The sequence below is a fragment of the Pristis pectinata genome, chromosome 1 (genome assembly GCF_009764475.1).
Source record: "Pristis pectinata isolate sPriPec2 chromosome 1, sPriPec2.1.pri, whole genome shotgun sequence".
Lineage (NCBI taxonomy): Eukaryota > Metazoa > Chordata > Chondrichthyes > Rhinopristiformes > Pristidae > Pristis > Pristis pectinata.
The window spans coordinates 116,899,165-116,922,374 of NC_067405.1; the positions used below are offsets into that span (position 1 = coordinate 116,899,165).

The following is a 23,210-nucleotide window of genomic DNA, read 5'->3' on the forward strand; positions in this document are numbered from 1 at the left end:
CCCTTTCACGGGTTAATGCACATCCCACGCTTCCGCTCGCTGAGCGGGCACGCGCTGCGACACACACACACACACACACACACACACACAGAGGCGCGCGCTCGCAGTAGACGCTTATGATTGGTCAAAATTAGGGCGGGCGTAGCTAGTGAGACAGGTCATCAACCAATAACAAAGCGCTCTTTCTGGCCCGGACGACGTCTTCCTCCAATGAAGGAGCGCGCACCTGACGGGCTGTCAATCACCGAGTATCTTTCGCGTAGTTTCGACGCTCTGAGCTTTAGAGTCGCTTCTGAGTAAGCGACGAGACTGGAAGCCCCAGCAGCTCCTCGGAGCGCGGCTTCTGTGGAAATGTAGCGGCTCTGGAAACAACCTGCAATGTAGATCCAAGATGTATTGGCGTAACTGGCTCTGAGAGACTGCATTTCCGTGAATATTACTGATTAATCTGTTACCCTGCTGTGCCCTTCGCTGGTCGACAGAAGGAAGTTGCAAAAGTCCCCTCTGTATTAAGGTGGGTGTTGGAGCCGTATTAGACATTCGGTTTATTTTGTGGTGGGTAAGCATTTTTACAGAGTTATGGAAGAGCAAAATAAGAAGCTTCTTGTACAATAAACGTCATATTTGTAACATTACACAAGCCATTGAATAACCATGACTGCCTCTTGAGGCTCCTGAACCTTAATGGTTGTCGTGAAGAGTTTATTGAGAAAGCTAATTTGTAGAATCTTCCATTCTAAGTGTTGTCAAAAAGTGTCCAAGATGTTCTAAATATATGTATGGTTATAGACAAAGGAGTTTTAATAGACGTCTACTTAACTGAAGTCCGTCATTTGAAACGCGATGAAAAAAAACCCTCTTCTGCAGTTTATGACGAATAATATTTGGTTGCAAGATTTCTTTAGTTACATTCTGGTATGTTTTACCATGTTGATCTTCCAGCCCATTCGACTTCCAAATATTTTGGGAGAGCTGGTTGTTCCGCTTGGTCTGTCAGACGACTTCTCCAGACCGACGCATTGGCAGATAATTTTTTTACTTCCCCAATAAAAACACATGTAATTTTTCAACTAATTCAAGAGCAAATAGGGAACATTAAAGGACTGGAAAGAGGTGGAATCATATCTGAGATTTTTCCCGACTGATTATGAAAATAAATTGAAAAAGATAAATGGCTTTCTGAGGAATCTTATGAGTTACATGACCATTTGTATAGACAATGATCATGTAAGATCTCTCTGACTGACGTTGATCTGTTTTGAGTAAATTAATTTCAACCAGAATGACACTGGAACTTTTTACTCCATGTCTGTCGTGTCCTAGGGAAAGAGGGGAAGGAACTCTTGGTGTGTAAAATGTTTAAAACCGCTACTGTATTGCTTTAAGGGGATGTGTAAAAAAAAGTTTTCAGATGGAGTATCTGAATCTGTGACCTGAAGCCAATGGTAGATCATTTGGCGTTACAGTGATTGCTCACATTTATTGATAGTGGGACGACTCTTTCATTGAACATGGCAGAAGCTGTATCCAAACAAGGAAGGCTGGCAAATTCCATGTGGGGTGGAGACTGACTCAGGAGACAGACTTCTGAAAATGTATAGGGCCATTGGTTCAACAGAGGACTGGGAGATGTTTGGAAAGTAGGAAGGGGGAATCTGGAAATAGCCTTTGGAATATGGGAATAAAAGGCATCCCATTGAACACTTTATAACAGGAGAAAAGATAATAAAATGTATTAATGGTAATACATGAAAATGATTGTCCTTTTAGGTCACCTTGTATTGTTTTGATGGTAACTGTTAACATGTTTTCCTACACAAGTAATGTTACGTTATTGGTTTTCATTGCAATTAATGTTTCACTAGGGACAAATTGATAACTTCTTGATTGATGTCATTTTGCTCTAATGTTACTTTGCTGCTTTTCTTTAATCACAACTTTTTGATAAAGACAAAAGTATGCATGGGTATTGAAAATCCAAAATAAAAACTGAAATGCTTGGAATATTTTCTATGGCTTACAGAAATGTGTTCTGATGAAAAGTTATGCTGAAAACATTAATCTTTTGAGATCTTTCTCTACAGATGCTGTTTTTGAATATTTCTGACACCTTTTGGTTTTGTCTTGTTTTGGACAGCATTATAATGATGAATCCAGTGGCAAAATACAAATAGCAATACCTTGGAGTTTGACTCCTTGTGAAAAATGTTTAAAAGCCCAATAATGGAGCTCGATTTCAAATTTTGGGACTTTTTTTTAGAATACTATTTGATATTATCAAATTTAATATTGAGACATCTTAGAGGACATTTTCAGCCTATATGCTCCAGCAGTCTTTTAAACAGTGCATATCCACACTGCTATTTGGACCAGGTCAAAATTGGACCCCATCAGTTTTTTTTGGCTGAAACAATAGTTTTAGATTTTATCTTTTGCATTTGTGAATACAAAATTGTATGGGTGATAATATGATATCCTTTTCAAACAACTCAAGTAGGCGTGACCACATCTTGTCAGATTATCTCCTGCTTGGAATGATCTTTGTTCAACATGAGATATGCTGTGGCCGTTGGGACTCCGAGTCATTTGAAATGAGGTGCACAATACTCAGTATCTGATAATCAAATGCTATATAAAGTTTGACAAAAACTGCTTGATATGTTGCTTTTAATGTAGTAAAATGTTCCCAAATTGCTCGTGGGTATATTTTCAGAAATTGACACCAAACCAGAAAAATTACAATTGTTGACCAAAATCTTGGAAAAAGGCTGATTTTGAGGTGTATCTCAAAGAAGAATGGAGAGTCAGAGGTTTAAGGAGGGAATGCCGGAGCTCAGAGCATAGATATCTGAAGGCATGGCTGCCAGTGTTCCAGCATTTCATTCACCAGTATAATGACTGCACTTCGAAGTACCGTTTTTGATGTGAACTGTCTTAAAATGTTCTGAGAAATTTAAATTTTTTGCCTGATATAAGTTATCTGATCAGGTGTCAGTCTGATATGTAGTTGAGAACAGCAAAAATAACTAGCATATTGCTGTCGATTGAGAGTTGGTTAACTTGTAATAAATAAGAGTAGGAATAAAAAGGTCCTTCTCGGGTTAGCGGGCTGTGACCGGTGGTTTACCACCACTTTCTGACTATTTACAATTTATATTGACAATTTAGCTGAGTGGACCAAATGTTCTAATTTTGCTGATATCACAAAACTAAGTGGCAATGTGAGTGAGTGCAAAAGATTTCAATGGGATATAGACAAGTTGACTGAATGGCAAACAATTTGGCAGGAAAAAATGTGAAAGAATTGCCTTCATTTGAAAAAAAATAAAAGCTGAGTATTTTTGAAATGGTAGAAGGTTGGGAATTGTTGATATTCAAGGTGTCTTTGTACATAAGTCACTGAAAGCTAATGTGCAGGTGCAGCAGGCATTTAGAAAGGCAAGTGGTATTTTTGGTCTTCATTGTAAGTGGACTTGAGTATAGGAGTAAAGCTGTTTAATCTAACAATATAGGGTATTGGTGAGATCATCCCTGGAGTCATAGTCAAAGAGTTATACAGCAAGGAAAAAAGCCCTTTGGCCCAATTCGCCCATGCCAACCAAGGCTCCTTCCCGAGCTAGTCCTATTTGCCTGTATTTGGCCCATACCCCTCTAAATCTTTCCCATCCATGAACCTGTCTAAATGTCTTTTAAATATTGTAATTGTATCTGTCTCTACCAATTCCTCTGGCGGCTTGGTCCATGTACATTTTTTTTTCCCATATCTCCCCTCTCCACCCTCTGTGGGGGGGGAAAAAAACTTGCCCCTCGGATCCCCTTTAAATCTATCCCCTCTCATCTTAAACCTATGCCCTCCCCTCTAGTTTTAGACTCCCCTATCCTGGGAAAAAGAGTGTGACTGTACACCTTATCTATGCCCCTCGTGATTTTATAAACCTCTATGAGATCATCCTTTGGTCTCTTTCACTCCAGGGAAAACAATTCCAGCCTATCCAGTCTTGTTTTATAACTCAAGCCTGCAAGTCCTAGTAACATCTTCATGAATCTTTTCTGCACCCTCTCTAGTTTAATCATATCCTTCCTCTAGTATTGTGTACAATTTTGTTTTCCTTATTTGATGCAGAATATACATGCTATAAGAGGGAGTAGAGTGAAGATTCACAAGAGTGGCTCCTGATGAGTTATTCCAGGACTCTATTTTCTAGAGTTTAGAAGAAAGAGAGATGACCTTATTGAGACATAAAGAATCCTTGGAAAGCTTAACTGGGTGAATGCTGGGAGGTGTTTCTCCAGGCTAGAGAGTCTAGAACTAGGGACCACAGTCTAAAAATACAGGATAGGCCATCCAGGACTGAAATGAGGAGAAACTTCTTCATGCAAAGAGTGGCAAATCTTTGGAATTCTCTACCCTGGAGAGTTATGGAAACTTAGTCATTAATTGTATCTAAAACAGAACTCGATATATTTCTAAACATTGGAGGAATCAAAGGATTTGAGGGTAGAATATGAAAATGGTGTTAAGATAGAAGGTCGCCCTTCAACGAGATCATGATTGGTGCAAGCTCAGGTGCTGAATTGCCTACTACTTCTCCTGTTATGTTTTTATTTATAAATATCTTTAAAAATGTAGTAAAATACATGAGCATTATGAAACAAACTTTGCGACAGAGAGAGATAAGGAGATCTTGAGAGAGAAATAACCAAATTTTGGTCTGGAGGCCAGTTTTTAAGTGGCTTCCTGGAGGGGGAGAGGAGAAGATGATGTCAGTGGTAGATTGATTAAAATTTGGGATATGCAGGAGGCCAGATATGGAGAAAAGCAAGGATTACAGAACGTAGAGGACCAGAGGGAGTTACAGACATGAAAGGGAAGAGACTGTAGGACTTGTAAACGAGGATGAAAATTTTAATTTGAAAATGGGGTGTTGCTGAACTGTGAGCCACTATCTAGAGGTGATTGGCCTTTGTTTTTATTTTAGTGTGAGAATGGATGCAGGCAGCAGAAAATACATGTGTTGTTTATTTAAAATGTAAAGGTCTATGGAATTAAAACACTTCAGAATGCTTACACTGTGGTATGATGAGTGTTCATTAGGTCTGTTATACTGATAGTAATTTTCTTATGTCCTCTAAGAATGCGGTAGTTTTATTGCACTGCAATTTTCATTGTTCCTGTAGAACCCTTTATCTTGATAAGAGGAATCTTTTCTTTGGCAACACAATGGCATAGCTGGTAGAGCTGCTGCCTCACAGCTCCAGCAATCAGGGCTCAATCCTGACCTTTGGAATGGAGTTTGCACATGATCTTAGAATCATAGAAACATACGACATAGAAACAAGCCCTTTCAGCACACCTTGTCCATTCCAACTGTGCCTATCTATGGTAATCTCATTTGCCTACATTAGGCCAGTATACCACTATGTCTTTCCTATCCAAGTATCTATCCAAATGCACTTTAAATGTAGTAATTGTATCTGCTTCCACCACGTCCTCTGGCAGCAAGTTTAAGATTTTTTTCCACACAGAGGGTGGTGAATCACCTTAAACCTGTGCCCTTTAATTCAAGACCCTCCAACTCTTGGGGGGGGGGGGGGGGGGGAGATGCTATCTATCCTGTCTATGCCCCTCATAATTTTATAAACCTCTCATTCTCCCGCATTGCACTGAGAATAAACCCAGCCTATCCAATCTCTAATAACTATAGGCAATATCCTGCTAGATCTCTTCTGTACTCTCTCAATTGCTACCACATCCTTCCTGTAGTGGTGACCAGAATTGTGTACACCATTCCAAGTGTGGTCTAACCAACGTTTTGTACAGCTGCAACGTGACATCCCAACATTTGTACTCAATGCATTGGCCTATGAAGGCAAACATACCAAGTGTTTTCCTCACTACCTCCTCACCATATGTTGTCACCTTCAATGAGATTTGGACATGCACACCCAGGTCCCTCTTTATGTCAACGGTCCTAAGGTCCCTGCCACTTACTCTAAGTCCTAACAAAATTTGACTTGCCAACGTGCATTACTTCACACTTGTCTGGATTATCTTCCATCTGCAATTGCTCACTACAACTTTCCAGTGGATTTATGCTCCACTCCATCCTTAAACTTCTTCACTATCTATAACTCCACCAATTTCAATGTTGTCTGCAAACTTGCTGATCGTACCACCTACATTCTCAACCAAGTCATTTATATTACAAACAACAAAGGTCCCAGCATCTATACTTGTGGTACATCACTTGCTACACACTTCCTGTCAGAAAAACACCCATTCACCACTACCCTCTGCCATCTACCACCAAGTCAATTCTGGATCCTGCTTGCCAACATGCCTTGAATCTCTTGTGCCTTAACCTTCCGGACAAGCCGACCATGCAGGACCTTGTCAAAAGTTTTACTGATGCCTTGCATTCTCCTTCGGACCTTGTGAGTTTCCTCCGGGTTCTTGGGTCTTCTCTCGCATCCCCCAAAGATAGGTTAGTTGGCCATCCTAAATTGCCCCTGGTCTGTAGGTGAGTCCAACTCTTTAATAGGTGAGAGCATAAATGGAGAACAAAACTTGTGAGAGAGTTCAACTATTCTCATCAATTCAATGTAACTAATTGTTAATGGTGAAAAAAAATTGTGCTAATCTTCCAATATTTGGCAAAAGAGTGTATCTCACAGTTAAATATAAAAAGATGCTTCTACAAGATTGGCATATATTTTAACAAGCAATAATATGAGTTTTGCCAATGCTGTGTCTGTTGTAATCTGTTGGCAACACGTGTAGCCAGTTCCAAATCATTTCCTGAAATGGGACACCAGAAATAACAGCAAGTGTCCCTCTTCAGTTCCTTGCCTCTGACTGGAGTAAACCTAACTCTAACCTTTCAAAGTGGCAGTTACTAGTGAAACCAATAATCTTTGAGGGATGAGAATAATGAGCACGAAAGAGACAATTTGTCCTGCTGCCTGCAAATTCACATCATAACCATGACTAGAGGGCATAGGTTTAAGGTGAGAGGGGAAGATTTAATAAGAACCCGAGGGACAACTTTTTTTTTACCCAGAGAGTGGTCAGAGTCAAAGTCAAGTTTATTGTCATATGCACAAATATATGTATGCACAGGTGCAATGAAAAACTTACTTGCAGTTGATCACAGGCACATAGCATCATATAAGCAGCATTCACAAGAAAAATTTAAATTAAACATAAATTATACACTTTTTTACATGCAAAAACACAATTAGAACAAAAGACAAAGTCTATTTTAGTGCAAAACGATCATAGAGTTGCTAAACTGTAGTGATTAGGGTTTTGCAGGTTGGTTCAAAAACCAAATGGTTGAAGGGAAGTAACTGTTCTTGAACCTGGTGCCTGGAACTTCAGGCTTCTGTACCTCCTGTCCAATGGTAGCTATTAAAAGATGGTATGGGCCAGATGTGGGGATCTTGGATGGATGTTGCTTTCTTGACACAGCTTCTCCTGTAGATATGACCAATGGTGGGGATGGATGTGGCCATGATGTATTGGGCAGAGTCCACTACTCTCTGCAGCTTCTTGCATTCCTGCACATTTGAATTGCCGTACCAGATCATGATGCAACCAGTCAGGATACTTTCAACATTACCTCTGTAGAAGTTTGTTAGAGTGTTCAGTGACAAGCCGAACTTCCTTAACCTCCTAAGAAAGTAAAGACGCTGGTGTGCTTTCCTTATGATTGCATCTATGTACTGGGCCCAGGACAGGTCAGTATATGGAATGAGCTGCCAGAAGAAATGATTGAGGCAGGTACATTAACAACATTTAAAAGGTACTTGAGTAGGTACATGGATAGGAAAGGCTTAGAGGGATATGGGTCAAACGCAGGTAACTGAAACTAGCTTGGATGGGAATCTTGGTCAGCATGGACCATTTGGGGCAAAGGGCCTGTTTCCATGCTTCATGACTCTAACCATGAGTAGGTAGCACTCGGCTACCCCATCCTGAGCAAACTACTGAGTACAGTCAAAGATTCTGTTATTTGAGGTTGGCCTCAACCATGTACCTCCATGCTAACTGTGATCTGCCTTGTTAGACCATTTATGATGGTGTACAGGCTTTGGTGTGATCAGGCAAGGCATTATACAATGTACTTCAATGCATGTGTTCTTAACTTAATAAATGTTGCTCCATGCCATCTCAGAATTATAAATTATTATGAGAGTCTGCTATTTAATCCATATGAGGTACACAGTCTAATTCTACAGTCTTGCTCAATTCCCATGTTATGCAATGGCCCACATTTGTAAAAGCTACTATTTAATTCTCATCATGAATGGACTGTTCTTCAACAATATTCTGCATTCTTGCTATCTGTGATGTTAATATTTTTCTTTGTGGTTATAGAACATTACAGCACAGTACAGGCCCTTCGGCCCACATTGTTGTGACGACATTTTATCCTGCTCTAACATCTATCTAGCCCTTCCCTCCCACATTGCCTCCTATTTCTCTATCATTCATGTGTCTATCTAAGAGTCTCTTAAATGTCCCTAATGTATCTGCCCCCACAACCTCTTTTCTTAAGTTTCTGGATTTGCATTATCAAATTGCCGTCTAAAGAAGGGGGGAGGGAAAATTCAGTTTGCCAAATTTAATTTAACCTTGAAATCATTGTGTTCACTAAAAGAAAATTGAATGACAGTGCGATAGTGAGCCATGAAGAGAACACAAGGTTCTTCGGGTTTATTGACCAGTTAAGGAAGTGTACAAGAAAGAGGTAGATGGAGGAAAAACGTGAATTGTTCACTTTGGTGTTTAGAATAGAAAAGGAAAATAATTTTTAAAAGGTGAGAAACTAGTCAATGGATTTTGTTGTACCAGCTCATGGAGGGAAAAAAAAAACAAAGATATGCAAGTGCAGTAATTAATTAGATAGGCAAATGATATGTAGACTTTCCTTGCAAGAGGATTGCAGTACAAAAGTCAGGAATGTTTACTGAATTTGTGTAGAGCTTTGTGGATATTGTTCCACATGCAGTTTTGGTCTCTATCCAAAGAAGGATACCTTTGCTTTGAAATCAGGTCTGAATAGATTCTCTAAATTCCTTCTTGGAAGGAGAGATTTGTCTTTGAAAGGAGGGGTTTGTCCTTCGAGGAGAGATTGTGGAAGATTTGTCAATTCTCACTGTTTAAAAGTACGTGAGTTGTCTTTGTGGAAACATGCTAGATTTTGAGAGGGATTGACGCGATGAGTGAATTGGGGCTGTTTCCTTGTGCTGGAAAATCTAGAATTAGAACCTTGTAAGTCACAGGGATCAACCACTTGGCACTGAAGTAAGGTGAAATTTCTTGTGCAAAGTTAAAATAATATTTTCTATTTCTGTGCCTGTGGATGGTCAGCTGTTGAGTATATTTTGGACTGAGATTGATGTATCTCTTGATTTCCAGGGTCCGAAAATGAGTATTTGACAGGAAAGTGTCTTAAGCTATTGGACCAGCCAAGATATTTAAGAGGCACGATCACCTGCCTCTTTCTTAAATTCTTATACCTTAGCAATTTAATTTTGTCTTTATGAACTTATCTCTGTTCACTTCATTATCACAAATAGAAAAAAATTCAAGGTTTGCATTCATACAGCAACTTTTGATGCCCTTGGAACTCCCCAAAGTTCTTTAAAGCCAATGAAATAGTTTTGAGTTGTGGTGATTGTTGTAATTTAGGAACATGGTAGTCGGTCTGTAGATAGCAACTTCCTGTGAGCATCAATGTGATAATGACTAGACTGTTTTGGTTGCAGGATAACTATGAGCATGACACTGGAGAGAATTCCTCTAAATGTTTTGAATAGTACCTTGTGACCCTTTTCATCAAAGTGATTGGCTTTTGTGGCTTCAGTTTTGTCTCCTTTTTAAAAAGTAGCACAACAATCTCTTAGAACTACAGTAAAGTGCCAGCCTAAATATTGTACTTCTAATTTTTGTAATTGGATGAAAAGCTTCTAATTCGGCAAAACGTATTACCATTGAGCCATAGTAAAAACCTAATCTTCTGAACACCTAACATTCCCTCTGATTCTTAGCTATTGCTAATTATTCCTACCTCCTGAGTTGCATCTCTTCTTTAAAAGCTGCCATCACAAGCTTGTTCTGAAAAAAAAACATGATAACTTGTTGTCCTTGCAGTCAACTCCTTCATCACTATCCTTTCCATGATTGTGTGTGCCTCTCTCTCTCTCCAAAATTGCTGCTTGAACCAAAGTTTTATAACTGACATCCTTGTGACTGCAAGTGTGGTACATTATTACTTCTATCTTGACTTCGCTCATTTGTCACAAACTCCCATCCATTTTCCTGTTGTGTCTAGGCTAAACTATTCTGTGTTCTTCTGGCCTCACTCCTAACCTTGAGCTCTAAGTGTCATGTCCTTCCCAAAGATCTGCTATTGGGTCCTATCTTGCACTGTGTCCTATTCTCCTAACATTCTTCTTCCCTGTTGCTGACTATACCATGAGCCGTTAAATTTTGGGCTCTGGAATTCCTACACTAAACCTTTCTGTTTTCCCACCATTTTTCTCCTCAAAATCTCCTTCTGACCAAACTCTGGGTGATTGCTTTCTTGGAGAAGTTGTTTTTGTTTACATCCCTGAAGTGCTATAGAATGTTTTCCTTTCTTAAGGAATTGCATAATTCATGTTGTAAGTGAAAGAAGCTATGATTTCTTCAATGCATCTTTCATTCCAGCTGAATATTATCCCTGCAGCATAGATAATGTTAAGTTGCCTATGTTATTGAAAGACTATATATTTTCTGGCTAGGTTATAAAGTTACCTGATGGAAGTATGTTTTCTAAAAACACTTCCTGTAAATGAAGCTAAATTCTGCAAAACTTGCCATCCAAACACCTACACAAGACATTCTGCAGATGCTGGAATCTGGAGAGGCAGCATCTATGAAGAGAAATGACGGTCCTGTTGAAGGGTCTTGACCCAATACGTCGACTGTTTATTTCTCTCCATAGATGCTGCCTGACCTGCTGAGTTCCTCCAGCATTTTGTGTGTTCATCCAAACACCTAACCTGGTGGGAAGTGGCTGTTCAAGAAGCTAAAGTCCACAAGGAACCAAGCCAAGATGATCTCGCCTGAAGGATACTGTGCTATATGTTATTTTTGTGGATTTTGTACAGACTCAAAAAGGTATGCCTTACTTGACACAAATCTCTGATTCCAGGTGCATACTGAAGTTAATTGAGGAGTGTATGACACTAGGTTCAAATTTCCAGAGCTGCAGTTGAAATGTATGATTCAATTTGGGCCCAACTCTCATTGTCCAGCTTGCATATAATTCTAAATGTGAATGATAGAAGAGGGGCTCTCTGATATCTTCCATATTTAGCTTCAGTTGCATGAGAATGAAAATAAAAAAGAAAAGGAAATTGAACATCTTGATAGTGCTGGTAAACATGCACTGGGAGCATGTTGCACAGTTAATTAGTGTCCATTTTCTTTTGTGCACAATACACAGTATTCATGTTTTGATCTCATTATCATGATTCAAGTGTCCAGCCAGTGATACCCATGCTGTTTATTGTCTTGCCACTTATCCATGGGGTTCAAATTCACGAGTGATTAGCTTCTGGTGTAGAAGCTAGCTGGTGTTTATTGAAGGTGTGCCTGGGGGAGAGCTTACCGATGCACTATAGAAAGCATCCTATCTGGATGTATCACGGCTTGGTACGGCAACTGCTCTGCCCAGGACAGCAAGAAACTGCAGAGAGTTGTGGATACAGCCCAGCGCATCACGGACACCAGCCTCCCCTTCTTGGACTCTGTCTTTACCTCTCGTTGTCTTGGCGAAGCAGCCAGCATAATCAAAGACCCCACCCACTCGGGACATTCTCTCTTCTCTCCTCTTCCATCGGGTAGAAGATACAGGAGCCTGAGGGCACGTACCACCAGACTTAAGGACAGCTTCTACCCCACTGTGATAAGACTATTGAACAGTTCCTTTATACAATGAAATGGACTATGACCTCACGATCTACCTTGTTGTGACCTTGCACCTTATTGCACGGCACTTTCTCTGTAGCTGTGACACTTTACTCTGTACTGTTATTGTTTTTACCTGTACTACATCAATGCATTCTGTACTAACTCAATGTAACTGCAGTGTAATGAATTGACCTGTACGATCGGTATGCAAGACAAGTTTTTCACTGTACCTCAGTACAAGTGACAATAACAAACCAATACCAGCAGTTAGAGCTGCTGCCTCATAGCTCTATGGATTGGGGTTCAGTCCTGACCTTGTTTGATGTATGCGGGGAGTTTGCACATTCTCCAGTTGAAGGTGGGTTTCCACTGGGTAATCTAGTTTCCTCAAACATCCAAAAATGTGGTGCTTGGTTAATTGGTTCTCATAAATGACACTAGTATAAGTCAGTGGCAAGAGAATCAAAGAGGAGTTGATAGGTATATGAGAGTAAATATGTTGTAGATTTACAGAGAAAAAGGAGAGGGGGATGGGACTGACAGGATTGCTCTGCCGGGAGTCTGCTTGGTCGCATTGGGTTGTAAATAAGCCATTCTCTTAAATGGGGAGATGATTATTGTGTGCAAGGGGCAGTGGTAGTTCGGAGAATACCATAACTGTGCAGGACCTTGGATATCCTGACCTTGCCAGAATGAAGGCCTAAGGACATGGGAACAATGCTGCACAAAATTCAATGACCTTGTATATGGGATCAAAGTCACTGAAGACATCATCAGATCCTATCCAACAGCTGCAACAACCTCGTGCACTACTCACTACATCACTTGCCTAATAACAAACTCAGTCAGTTGGGGTAATATCTAATATTTACGTGCCCAGCACACCACTGCTCACTTATAAATATTCAAACCCATAAACCCACACTTCCACGTTGCCAGCCATTCAAATATGGCAGGAATATCGCATCACATTCATTAACACAAATCTTCACTTGCAGAAGACATTATGTGACTGGCATCTGTAATGAGAAGGGCTTAAGTCTATGTCCATTAACTTGCTGATCTCAAGATAAGTGTTTTTGTCAGTGTTGGTGTGGCTGCCAAAGAGCCAATGGCCAGCAGTGGTGTGAACTAGAGAGGGTGTACACATGAATATGAAAGTATGCACATAACTAATCCTTTCTCACTTTTTACCTGCCTCTCATTCATCAATCTCCTCTGACACTGTAGAATTGCACTTCTTGCTTCAGAAAGCCAAAAATTCCCAATTGACTTGGTGACTGAGGAATGGATAGTAAAGTAGGCAGCACCCCAACTCTCAAGCTGACTCTTGCAGTTAACTGCTCAGGTACAGGCACTTGGTGTGCTTTTGTGCATGGCTTGGAAGAGGGATTTGCATATGGTGAGACACCAAGCATAAGTGGCTTGCAGCTGGCCAAGGCATAATAGTAGACTAGGTAATATGTTTTCAGGGTGACAGTCTTGCACTAGTTCTACTCTAGAAGATTGCAATTGTGGGCGGGAAGGGAGCCTGCACAGGCTGATAGGCATGCACATTGTAATACTTGAGCTTTAGCAGGCCCATCAGTCCCATTCCCAATCTGTACAATAGCACTGTGCAAGTGAGTATGATTAAAAGTGAAGAATTGTGATACTCTCAAGATGCTCAGATAACTGGAGCCCATATTTTCCAAGACAACTTGTCCAGTACACAACATAGTAGGTAGGTCATTGCTTGTTAATTTGGTTACTTTTATCCTACTAGACAAATGTATTGATGCACAGCATGGTACTTATAAATACTGGAGCTGATAAAAGGTTCTTTCATCTGGAATGAAATTCCCATAACTTGCATATAAATCCTTTCATGAAAGGTATTCTCATAGATCTACGAGGGTGTAGATGCTTGTAGACCAAATAATGAAGCTGGCAGAGTGGATCAGTTAAATGTGGACGAACACATTCAGAGGAGTGACAATAATATGAGGTTTAAGATCCAACAATAAATGGAAAACAATCAATTAAAAAAAACTAGGACATTAAATTGGGTTAGGTAGATTTTAGGAAGATGAGTGGGCTAACTAAGGTGAAGTAAAAGGAGAAATGATGTAGAACAAAGATAGTATTACTTTAAAAGAGATTGCAAAGATGCAGAACAAATGTATTAGATTTTAGAAAACAATTTTAGCCTCAGAAATCAATTAGAGTTGGAAATATGGATTATAGGGGTTATAAGAAAAATCTTAAGGAATTTGGGGGAAAAAAATAAGATTGAGATGGACAAGGAAACTAAAGTATATAAAATAAATAATAAAAAGAAATTGAACATCATCCAAAAGAACATTGTTTTGCAGATTTATCAGTAGAAAAGGAATGGCTATCAGTATAATAGGATCTTTGAGAGGAAGGCATTTTTCCCTCAAAATGCACTTTGTTCATAAAATTTGTAAATATTGTATGTCACCATTTGCAGTACTAGCATATCATCATTTTATTGGCTGACAAGATTTTCGTTGTATTAACACGATGTAAGTTTTCCTTTCACATAAGATCTGTGAGTGGTAAGTCTGAAAGGTTTTACGGGGGTTTCAATGTGCAATAGTGGAGGTCCCCCAACTGTGGTCTCATCTCATTGAAATAGCTGTACCAAGTTTCAGTGTAAATCTTGCCACATAATCTGGATCTGAAAAATTTAGTTATGGGTAACTCTTGCAATGGGAGACCAGTAAGTTCTGATCAGACCAAAGGGCATCTTTCACTTGATAATCTTTCTGCAACAGCTGGTGTTAGTCTCAGTATGTGTCCTTGGGAACAGCCCATGGGGCTGTTATGCACTGGATTGGATGAACCTCCACAGACCCTTTCTAAATCTTGGCAAACACACATTTCACAGAAAGATGGATGAAGGTCCTGCCACATCAAAGGCAGTTTTCAGAGATGCTGCAAGTCTGACAATAATGAAGGATCCAGCAGGAAGGGCTCTTCTCATCACCAGCAAAGCAAGGGACCCCCTTCACATAGGTGATCATATCCCTGAGTAGCATGAGTATTTGGGTGTGGCCCACTAGGCCAGAGTAGGCTTGGTTGGCAAAGACATCGTTTAATGTGAAAAGATTTTGTCCAGTGAGGTGTATTGCAAATTTCTGATGTCTTTTTCCCTCTTCCTTTTCTGCTTGTAGGTGAGATGATGTCAGGATGGATTCTGATGTGCTGCCAGCTTGATGGATAATGCTGTGCACTTCCCGCAGGTCTGGGCTGATCTAGTAGCTCAGACACTGAGCCATCACTTTTAGAAGTTTTATTTGTCTTGAAGGAACAGGTAGTCTGTGTCAGCCTGCTAGAGTTAAGAGGTGGTCCAGACCATCCTGCTTGTTGTCATTTGAAACCTCCAAGATAGTGGACAGGAAGTTCTAGCAGGCTGTGCTGACTGTGATTTTTTTTTCAAAGCACATAGCCTGTCATTGAAGGATTTGCAGATCCTTAATATGTGAGGCTGTCAGGATATTACTGAGCTATCCTATTCCTCAAGACTACTGATCAGAGTTCTCTCTGAGTTAGCCTTTAGGAAGAAGAACCACAAGCAGGAAGAAGCCACATCCTGCTGCAAGGACTGGGTTCCAGATTGGGAGATAATCTTGGAGGATTTGAGGCAAAGATTGAGGCTTGCTGGCTCTTAACTTGGAGCTTCTCCTCAATATTCACCCATGTCAACTGCACCAGGATTCTGCATGCTTTTCTGGAGATGTCACAATTCCCACTGACTCTCATTGTTTTGTGAACACCTTTTGATGATTATGAACCTCTGAAATTTGCCTTAATTACTTCACAACAATGCTTTGGGGAATGGTAGAGGGATTTTGCAGGTTCTCCAACCTGCATAGTACCTTAAGTTCTATGTTGCTTTCTGGGGTCACCAATGTCAAATTCAGCATATTGAACCCTTGCCAGACTTCTGCTCTTCGTGAGGATAACAGTCAGCCAGCAGGAGATGATCAGCAATAAAGGAACTCTGAGGAGGGAGCATTCTCACCATGCAGATTATTATCCGAAATTGAGGCAGGTATTCACCAAAAACTTTCTTAACAGAAAGTTTATTAGACAGCAGATGAACAAGTCTGAAGTGATGAAAGACTGAGATGAGTTTGCTTGGAGGCCTGCCAGAGTGCAAGGGTTTGTAGATTACCTTTTGAATAGTGAAAAAGATCTAGTTGCCCTTTGTTATAATTCAAAGATTACTCTATAAAAAGGTGAAATGAAATATCTGCTAGATTAAGCATTCCCTTTTGCAAATGAAATAGACTTAATACTGTAAAAGGCTACTGGAGTTATAAAAATTTCATGGGTACAGTACAATTTGAATTGTTTCATGAGTTCAACAGTAATTAAGTTGCAATGACAGTTCAGCATCTTGTTACCTGAATTCTCACTTGTTGATTGGGGATTTCACTATTACATTGCTTTGTAAATTCAAGGGGTTATGCCAGGAATGATATGAACATCAACCATAACAGTATATAATGGTTTTAAAAAGACCTTCTTAAAAGTTTTTAAAGAAAACACAATAGATCCTTAACTCTACATCAATTATATTTTTTGGCACAAATGCTACTCTTTTTGTCATTCCACAGTTTAAAAAAAAAATTGGCCTCTCCAATTTTTAAGAATCATGTTGTGTAACAAGTGTGCTATTACATTCGCTAGGAATTGTTTATATGTGTACCTATTAGAGAAAACAAAGTGGCACCAAAATCATTATTCTATCAGAAGTTGTGTTGGGGTTGAGAAGGGGATTATGGCCTCTTTCCAGTGGTTGTCTAGAAGGAGGATAAATAGACTTAAAAATAAATGTGAGTGAAAGGATAGGAAATGTCTTTTTTTTCATGGAAAGTTAAGAAACTGTTAAATGTGTCACTGGAATTGATAATTGAAACAAGATATGAAGTTAGATAGTTGAAGCAATATGGGAAGAGAATGGGCACCTTGGATTAGGATTAGTTATGAAAAGTATTAATATAAGTAAAGGCAGATTGGGCCACATTTATTTGAATTATAGTTCTGTGTATAATTTATCCAAGAAAATACGAGTGAAGTACTGCTCGTGTAAATAATTTGGTGGCTCTTGTGATGCCAAAAAACAATTTTAAGATACAGTGCTGTGTTCTATAAAGTGTGTGGTTGAGTCGTAACATATAATTTAATATTTTTTTCAACTGCAAAAGATTTGAAACTGGTGACTAACATGGTGATATTTGTAGTTGAGTCATAATAGGCAGCTGTTTCACCTACTGATATGGACAGCAATGTCTTTCAGCTTGTAGCTCTCCTTTAATGGTAAAATAGTCCTAATGAGGAAGATAGCTGGTGATTGGCCTGAAGTAAAGTGCAGCCCACTCAATGCATCTTTCTACGTGGCTGTTGTCATCAGCCATCACTCATTTATTTCCTGCCATTGGCTCACTTCTTTGTCAGACTGCAGCCAGTGAGAAGCAGCTTGTGTTCCTGTCCTATGTGTGTAATGTGTGGGAGTCAGACTGCCAAACGCCTACTGCTTGCCACTGCACTACTGAGTCACGATTAACAACTTTTCATGCTCTGACTGAATTAAACCAACAAAATGTTAATACAAGTATTAATGCACAGCAGGAAGTCTTTATGCCTAATTTTAACTGATTTTTTTTATTTTAAGCTGGAGACAATTGTCTTAAAATTTGGCATTCAAATCCACCAGCAATACTTATGCAGTAATTTATTTTTAAAGAAATATGTACTAAATATAGGGGGTAAATAGTGTATGGAAATAGCTTATGCACAACTTTGTGGATAATTTGTATTGGTGAGTGCAGCTCTGCTCATTGATTTGAACAATCACCAATGTATTACCTGCTAAACAAAAGGGCAGATTGTCATTTAACTTTTTTTAAAAAGGCTAAATCTTACTTTTGTGTACCATGCAAAGTATCACAACTGAACTGTGGTTTATGTGATGTTTCTACATGTAGAGATTCACATTTGTAACAGTTTACAAGAGCTCATGGGGATTTAAGGCGAAGTTTTGTTTTCAGTACAGTATGTTAGATGGTTATGAAAAATTGGGCCAAACAGATAGCATAATTTGCAGTTTTTGTGTACAAATAAAACAACAATTTGTATTTCTGTAGCATTTTAATACAACAAAGGATTACAGAATGCTTCAGAGAATATTTAACATCTGTGGTTATTAACTCTAGGTTAGACACCAAAGCATATAATGGGATATTTGCGTAGAAAACCAAAACCTCAGTCAAACATCTTGAAAGAACAAAGCATTATGCCTTGGAAGTTAGAAGTACAATTGTCAGTGGAGAGTAATTAAATTCCGTGAAGTATCAGGAGGGTGTAGCTATCTGAGGGTTATAAAGTGGCAAAAAGTTACAGAAATGGGATGGGTTCGAGCCTATGGAAAGATTTCAAAATATTAGACATGTATTTTAAAACCAAGATGTTTGCTGACTGAAAGTGTAAATTTGTCAGCACAGGGTGACTTGGTGCCACTTAGGATATGGGTTGCAATGTTGGATGACTCACATTATTGTACCCTCCATAAATTTGAGGGGTGGGTTTGGGAAGTCAGGAGTGCATAGCAATAGTTAGTTATTACAATGTAATCTATCTTGATCAAATTATTCTACAAAATATGGTATATAAGGTCAAAACTTGCAGCAAACTGGGAAATGGATTGGTTTGTGCATCAATGGAAACATTTTGGATTCCACTGTTGGGAAATACAGTCTGACTGGTTTTAAATGGAAAAACCTAACTCCAATGTGAGCAATAAATGGTCCTTGAATGTAACTACATAAATGGAACTCTCTTATTTCTTCTGAGGTTTCCATACACGAAACCTAAAGTTTTGGTCTATTTTCTTATGGATGTTGCGATCCACTGCAATTGAAATGTATGGAGTAGATAATCTGTCCTAGGATTGCTGAAATAATTGGGATTTTGCATAATTTATTCTGTACCAATTATTTTCAAAAAAACAATCTTTTGGGCTTTGCAGTATATTTATGTTGTTGCTGAGACTAGCAATAAGAGTTCCAGTTAGACATGTAGTCTCCAACTGTAATAACCTGTTTGCACAGAGCTCCCATCAGGGGTTGTTAGGGACATCTAATGAATCCTTCCTTATTTCTGACTATTTTCAAAGTTAAGTTTTGGCTAGCACAGCAGTCATATTTAATTGAGTAAAAGTGAGTATTTTATTCCTACATCTTCTGTCATGAAACACAACTTTTGAAAGAGATGAAGGTCATAAAATGGCTTCAGCTATTGCATGCTGGGAAACTTTTCCTGATCCTGCTTAAAGCATTTTTACAAAGAAACAAGACATGCTCTGTCAGGGAAAAGACAAGACACAGCATACGAATAAGGAAAGAACATGAGGAACGGCAGCAGGAGTAGGCCAATTGGTCTCTCAAGTCAAAAGCAAGTTTATAGTCATATGCACAACAACATGTATGCACAGGTGTAATGAAAATCTTACTTGCGGCAGCATTTCAGGTACATAGCATCATATAAGTGGCATTCACAAGAAGAACATAAATTAAACATAAAATTCAATTTTTTACAAGAAAGAACACAATTAGAACAAAAACGTTTTTTAGTGCAAAGTGATTAAAGTGGTCAGAGTGTTGCTAAACTGTAGTGATTACAGTTTTGCCAGTTGGTTCAAGAACCAAATAGTTGAAGGGAACTAGCCGTTCTTGAACCTAGTGGTGTGGAACTTTAGGTTTCTCTACCTCCTGCCCGATGGTAGCTACGAGAAGATGGCATGGCCTGGACGGTGGGGATCTTTGGATGTTGCCACCTTGAGGAAGCTCCTCCTGTAGATACTACCAATGGTGGGGGGAGATGTGCCCTTGAGGTATTGGGCTAAGTCCACTAATCTCTGCAGCTTCTTGCGTTCCTGCACATTGGAATTGCCGTACCAGACCATGACGCAACTAGTCAGTATACTTTCAATAGTACATCTGTAGAGGTTTGTTAGAGTGTTCAATGACAAGCTGAATGACCTCGACCTCCGAAGAAAGTAGACACTGGCATGCTTTCCTTGTGATTGCATCTATGTGCAGGGCCCAGGATAGGTTATCTGATATATTAACACCCAGGAATTAAAAGCTGCTGACTCTCTATTGCCAATCCCCCAATGTAGACTGGTGCATATTCCTCTTCCTAAAGTCAACAATCAGCTCTTTAGTTTTACTGACGTTGAGTGAGAGGTTGTTGTTATTGTTGTTGCAGCAGCACCACTCAACCAGGTGTCCTATCTTGCCCATTGAGCTGACTCATTACCACCTGTAATTCGTCCAAAAACAGTGTTGTTGTTGGCGAAATTGTATATGGCTTTGGAGCTGTGCTTAGCCACACAGTCATGTATGTATAAAGAGTAGAGCAGGGATCTAAGCATGCAGCCCGGAGGTGCATGTTAGATGGTCATCGAGGAGGAGATGTTACCAATCCTCAATGAGATCTGCTGATGAGGAAGTCGAGTATCCAGTTGCAGAGGGACAGAGCCCCAGGTCTTGAAGCTTGATGATGAGTTTAGATGGGATGATTGTGTTGAATGCTGAGCTGTAGTCAATGAACAGCAGCCTGATGTACAAGTTCCTGTTGTCCAGATGGTTCAGAGCAGAGTGAAGAGCCAGAGAAATTGCATCTACTGTTGATCTATTGTGGCGGTAGGCAAATTAAAGTGGATCCAGGTCATCTGGTCTGCACCACCTCTCAGTAAGATTGTGGGTGACCCAATCTTGGCCTCAACACCACTTTCCCTACTCCATCCCCATATTCCTCTCTTTCCACACCCCCCCCCCCCCCCAACTGAATCCTTTGTTTGAATATATTTAAATGATTCTACCTCCACAGCTCTTTGGGGGCAGAGAATCTCACAAACCTCAGAAGAAATGTTTTCTCATCTATATCTTAAGTGGGTGATTCCTTATTTTGAAGCTTGTCCTCTAGATCCAGATATTCCTACTAGGGGAAACCACGCCAGAACTCATCCTGTCAATCCCCCCTTAGAATCTTGTATCTTTCAATAAGATCATCTCTGACTGTTCTATGCTGCAATACTGCAAATATGCCCAACCTCATCAATCTTTCTTAATACATCAATCAATTCTTCCCAGGAATTAACCTAGCGAATCTTGTCTGTACTGCCTCCAATGCAAGTATACATCTCCTTGAGTATGGAGGCTAAAGCTATTCATTCATCATCTGTAAGTACAACACACACCATTGATAGCAAGGGATGAAACTGCATCAGATACTAGGTTCAAGGCCAACACTCAGTTCCATATTTAGATGGGGCTGAATAAGATTTTGCAAAACTCTCATCTTCAGAAATGAGCTTTACATGCTGCAGGGGGAGACCAGCTGAAAGATCTTTGTTTACAGGCTTTATTTTGATTTCAGAATTTTATAGCTGTGAGGTAATGGGGAAAGGGTGAGTTGTTTGCCACATGCAGCAGTATTTCAGCAAGGAATTTAATTGCTGTTTGGAGAATAGGCCTTGCTATTCCCATGGGTTCTTCTGGTTGGTACACCTTCTCTACCCAACCTTCATTTCAAGGCATAGAAGGATACTGGCAAATGGGATTAAGATAATTACTTAGTCACATGTACATCGAAACACACAGTGCAATGTCTTTTTGTGTTACTGAGAATGTGCTCGGGGCAGCCTGCAAGTGTCGCCACTCTTCCGGCACCAACATAGCATGCCCATAGCTTCTAACCTGTACGTCTTTGGAATGTGGGAGGAAACCAAAGCACCCGGAGGAAACCCACACAGACACGGGGAAAACTTACAAGCTCCTTACAGACAGTGGCAGAATTGAACCTGGGTCGCTGGCACTGTAATAGCGTTACGCTAACTGCTACCTACTGTGCCACCTATAGGCAAATAGTGCAAATAGGCCAAAAGGTTGATTGACATGGATGTGGCAGGCCAAAGGGTGCACTTCTGTGGTCTACCATTCTTACTCTGAGTCCTTCAGATTTATGGCTCAGTCAGTGTCCATCATGCAGTGTCTCCAGAATTGTCCAGGGTCTGAAAGTGCTGTTTGCTTGATGAGTATGGAATTTCACAATTGCTAGTTGGTTACTGATGCTACTTGGTTACTGAGTGTCATTGGGCAAGCAACTCACTGAGAATTCTGTAATACAGTTCCTGGTTGTAAAAACCCAGTTGGTCCACCAGGAGCCTACCTAATCTGCCTGTGTGATATTGTATCCACACAATAAGGATGACCCATGATGCCTCCTGAAGTGGCCCAGTGGCCTGCTTTGATATAACAAGCTGTATGCAGTAATATTAAATCTATTGGAAAGGTACAATGATTCTCGGGTGGTACCAATGATGAGAGGGTATAGAATTGTAGCTTTCACGCATCTAAGGTATTATTCGAACCACAAAAGTGTCAACCTTGACCAGCTTCAATAAGAGAAGTTCTGACCACCAAACCTTTGCATTCAATGGCATAACTGTCACCAATTGCATGAAACAAGTGGGCCAGCCAGCCACATACGTTCTTGGCTACTGTGATGGATATTCACTTTCCAGGCTCCAAAGAGGCTTATTGCTAACCTCAACTTTTTAGCACAGCAGCATGACCTGTCTAAAGGTCAAGAAGTGGTTGCTCATTAAGCTAAAATCCCTTTTGCAAAAACAGCAGAAATTGTCCAAGGCTCAAGATGTTTGTTGTTTGCTAAGTTAAATTTCTAACCAATATTCCTTGCTCAGCCTCTTAACATAAATAAGAGAACAATGGGGTCCACATTTACTTAATTAAATACTCCAGTCACCTGGCCTGAAAATGTGGTTGGAAAAAAAATCACATGCCAATGATGTGAACCAAGTGGAAAAAACAGTATAAGTGTTAGAAAGCAGTCAGGATAGAAACAAAAATGACAGAAGGGGTTACAGAAAGAAGACCTGGAATTCATTCCTCAGCCTTTGGTTTTTGTGACAGACGACTTGTTCGTCTGCAGCTTGTTGGTATGACTTTTTAGTGTGTAAGAATTGTACTTGTGTTTGGAAATCCTTTGTAAGATACAAATCATTGTTAAGAATTACTTATTAGAATTAAACGTATCTCACTTAAAATAAACTGTGTTTAAACTGTTATGTTAGCTGGAAGTATCTTCTTGATTGGGAGGAGGGACCCACTGCTTGAAATAGTGATTATTGACAGCTAGACCTTTCTGT

General features: G+C 39.8%; 1 protein-coding gene across 1 annotated transcript in view; it reads left to right on the forward strand.

Moving 5' to 3' along the window:
• The first annotated feature begins 228 nt into the window (after nt 1–228).
• Nucleotides 229–23,210, forward strand: part of si:dkey-177p2.6 (uncharacterized protein LOC568712 homolog) — a 42,030-nt gene continuing 19,048 nt past the window's right edge. The window contains exon 1 of the mRNA XM_052017774.1: nt 229–514. The gene's annotated coding sequence lies outside the window, so the exon portion shown is untranslated. The remainder of the gene's footprint in view (nt 515–23,210) is intronic.